Genomic DNA, 4526 nt, shown 5'->3' with positions numbered 1-4526 from the left:
TCATATTCAGGGAAATGAGTCTCCAAGAAGATAAAGCCTCTGACTGTTTAAATCATCCCACCCCCAATCCCAAATCCTCTTCATCCCTTAAGACTATTTTCAGGCATTATCTCTTTCAGGAAGCCTTCTGGGAGATGGCATCTTAAGCTGGCCTTGGCACACCCCCTGAGCTCCTGTGCATCCCCCCATTTCTGAATTTGTACAGCATTCTGTATGTTTGCTTAGAGATCGTCCCCCACAATAGACTGTGATCATCATCAAAGTCCTGAGTGCTCCAGTTAATTTCTGCATGCCTCTCCCGCTTCTGCTGCTTCCCCCCCTTGCCGTGAGGCTGGCCTCAATGAATGTGTGTTAAGTTAAGACTGGAAGATGGGGAGCCGGATCCTTTCTGACCTCAGCACTCAGGCTCTTCCTGATACATAATAACACTGCCTTGCTGAATTTCCTGAAGTCTAGCTTCTGACGGGCTTGTAAATGCAGACTGCAGGGCTGGCAAGCCGGGCTCCTCTCCTTTGCCTGGTACAGAGGACACACCTTACCTGAAAAAAAGCTTGCTTCACCTAGACAAGTATCCAATAATAAACATAACATTCTCTAGGAAATCCTTCTAGGAAGCCTTATCTGTTCTTTACCTGCCAGGCAGCCAGAGGGTCTGAAGACACACCTTACTCAACGTGATTGACAACATACTCCTGTTCTTTCCTGGCTTCTGGATAAACAGAGTCCAGGATCCCCTGATAAATGAACTCTAAAATGGTTGATTCCTTGAGCCTTTATGTGCTCCAGATAATAAGCTGTTTTACTTGATTTATCAAATTTGACCTCAAGCTAATTTGAGGTAGACTTTAGAATCTCTATTTTTCAGCTGAGAGTATTACGGTTCAGAGAGGCGAGAAAGTTGGTGCATAGTCACCCAGAGCATGAGAGACAAGAGTTGGAGTAGAGCCTGGTCCATCTGACTCCTGACCATGATGTTCTGTATGGCCTAGGACTCCTGCCTTCCCTTCATGTTTTACAGTTTGGTCCTGCAGAGCCCCCTCTGGGAGTCTCACTGGCCCAGATAATCTGCGGTGACAATGTTTTGTGCCTGCCACTTCCAAGTCCAGCCACTCACTCCTTTGCACTGCCATGTGACAGTGACCTCCACTCCTCGAAGTCACTCTCCCCTTCATCCCCGCTCACCCAGAACTTTTCTGGACCTCTCCATATTCAGCACAATCAAATTTTCCCATTATATTAGCCAGCTACAGGTCAGAAGCTCTCTCCAATTGAAGATTATTATAGATAGGCCTCACACAACTTTATTTTTCTTCCTCTGTGTGTCCTTTTCAGAAAATAGAGATGCTTTATTTCTCCACCTTCTCATCTTCTTTGGCAGCTGAGGTGGACAAGTGGTTTCTCTTCTAGTTTCCTCCAGGCAACATCTTTCCCTCGATGTCTTTTATTCAGTCAAATTTAAAGCCCCAGATGAAAATAAATACATGGCAGGCAGCAGGCAATTCTCATGAAGAAAGGAAAGGAAGCTGTCAGGTAGATGAGATATTTAACAAAATTTAACTCAGTCCAACATGTCTTTATTGGTTGTCGTCTCCAGGGAAAAGAGGGAAAGAAAGACAATAACTGTTTACTGAGCACCTACTATGTGCCAGGACAGCACTAGGTGTGTCACAGCTGCATCATAAGATATTTTCCTCATTTTTAAATGACAGACCTCATATTACTCCAACATGTGTGGTAGACAGGGATTTATCAGAAACCAGGTTCATAGCAAATCATGCACAGTTAGATCAGAAATTGTTTCTGCAGTCATGGGAGCCAGCCAGCCACAGACACCCACAGGCCCCACCGTCAGGCTAAAATTCCCAGAGCTCAAGACAGAGCCAGAAGTGCATCAGCAGCCTCCAGATGGCAGCAGGAGAGTCTAGAGATCATAGGTCTTGGACTTGGTGACCATTAGGATCCATCCTACTCTTCTGACTCAGTCTCTGGGATTGCGTGCTGCCTCTCCTATGGACCATTCATGTTCCCTGTTTATAATTTGAAACCTCTATGGATACCTGGACACTTGTCTCAGACCAGGTCCAGTCTCTACCCTGGCCTCCCACTCTGCCTTTACCTTCCAAACACGGGCCTGGGTTCTGCCTTGGTATGAACTATCTGCAAACACTCAGAACATAATGAGCACATTTTATGCTCTGTGCCAAGTTAATATTCCTACCTCCTCTGGGTGCGTTTTATCCTACACTCTGGGGAAACCCATAAAGTAGGCATCTGTGTGCTCCCCAGCTGGAATGAGAGCTCTGGCCCTTCCCCATCCACATCTCCACACTAGCTTTTTCCCCTCTTGTGCAGTCTAGTTGTCCTACACTGAGAGTTGACTGTGTGAGCTTGGTGGTAATCTCATGGTACAAACCTGGCAGACTTTTACCTTGAACCTTCAGGCTCCTGTGCTCTGTGGCTGGACACCAAGGTCCTTAGTTTCCCCCAAATCCTTCTTGGGAGGAATACTGAGCAGAATAGCTTTAGACATGGACTTTCCCAGGGTGCCTGTCAAACAAGGATCTCCCTCATCCCAAGGAGCATCTGCTCTGCTCCTGGGAAGTCACTGAAGCTGGCCAACACAACCCCAAGTTCTCTATTATCTGTGCTTATGGGTAACTCCCCCAAAAAGTTTGAGATGGATGAAGGTTAGCTGCTCCCCACCAATCTTGTTCTTGGGTTGTATCAAAAGCATGTCTTATGTCAAATTCTATCACAAAGTTGGATATTGTGAAATAACCCCTTGGTAGGAAAGACAGCAAAAATAATTCTTAAAATCTATATAAATAGGCCTTCCCTTCCAGGGACCAGGAACACTCTCTACGTGAAAGTCTCAAGAGAGCCAAACACCAAGATTCCAGGTCCAAGGCTCTGTTTACGTGTAGTCAACAGCATCCAGAACTCACAGTGGGATGTGGATCCTTAGGGGATTAGCACCAGGTATCCCTGACAGTGAAAGGTATAGGATTTGTTGGGCTTTAAAACTTATTCATCAAAGGCAGAAGTACCTCTAAGAGTTGGACATATATTCTGAATACCTTGATTTTATCAAAAAGTGTCCTTTGTCATCACTAACCAGGCTAATAAATAAGTCACTGGTATCACCAATAAGAATTTATCTTTAGTTTCAGTACATTCATTAGCCACTTCCCCCTTGGGATGAGGGAGATCAGATGTTTGTCATAGCTGCCTCTGGATTTTAGCTCTCTAGACAGGTTAAAATTTCACATTATCTTGTATGAACTCTAGTGAGACCATTTATGGCCTTGAGAGTCCAAATTCACCTGAATATTAACATTTTACTGCAAAAGGGTTATAGGTATTATATGACAGGGCACAGCCTCAGACTCCACTGAGTGATAATACCCAGGGTATGCACAGCGTCATCTTCCTAAAGTCCAGAAAACCATTTTTAACACATTCCCAACACCCTCAAAGGGTTCAGATAAGAGATACTGGATCTGCAAAGTACAAGGCAATCACCCCCTAGATTTGCAGGGGTGAGGAGGCATAAGGAACATGCCGACTGACTAGCTCTGCTTTTAACCCTCCATTCCCCCTTACTCAGACTTCTAGGGCTGAGGGGTTAACATCCAGGAGCTCATCCCTAACTGTCTCTTCCTTCAGGTTTAGAGGTAAACCCTGGCCTCAGAAGTGCCTGAGGGAGGAGAAAAAGCAGGACCTGAGCTCTTGGCCCTCACCTTCAGCTCTGAATGGAAAAAAAAGACTAGAGTCTGGCCTCAGACCCCTTCCCAGCACCAACTGCCTGAGTAGCAAACACCTGCAGGGGACTATGAGCTCAAAATGCAAGACCCCTACAATCACATCAAAAATGAAACCAGAGGAGAAGAATAAATGAACCAAGATGGGATTGGGAGGGAGACAAACCACAAGTGACTCTTAATCTCACAAAACCAACTGAGGGTTGCTGGGGGGAGGGGGTTTGGGAGAAGGGGGTGGGATTATGGATGTTGGGGAGGGTATGTGCTTTGGTGAGTGCTGTGAAGTGTGTAAACCTGGTGATTCACAGACCTGTACCCCTGGGGATAAAAATATATGTTTATAAAAAATAAAAAATTAAAAAAAAAAAAAATGAAACCAGAACCTGGCAGATACACACCAAAACTAAAGGAGAAATGGTCCCAAAATAGAAAATAGACATTCTCAAGACACATCAGGAGCAAGGGAAGCGGTTAGCTATATGAAACAAGTTCTGCCTTAAACACTCCTCTATGAAAGAATCTGATCTTGCTAATCTTGCTAATCATATATACATATGCATATGCATTTATAGCAGTTCCTCCCATGCTACTTCCTAATTTACTCTCTTCAACTGTGTTCTAAACTAGAGGTTCCCCCCTTCATGCTTTCCTTCTCACCCCTCTTTTTTCCCTTCCCATCACCCCGAGGGGCCCCCCAATATCCGAGCATGATTTTCCCCGCATTGGGTCTCTGAGTTTCCCAGCAGGAGACAGAAGCCACATTCA

This window comes from Mustela nigripes, chromosome 3, assembly GCF_022355385.1.
Source record: "Mustela nigripes isolate SB6536 chromosome 3, MUSNIG.SB6536, whole genome shotgun sequence".
NCBI classification, from domain to species: Eukaryota; Metazoa; Chordata; class Mammalia; order Carnivora; family Mustelidae; genus Mustela; species Mustela nigripes.
This window is presented reverse-complemented; position numbering follows the sequence as displayed.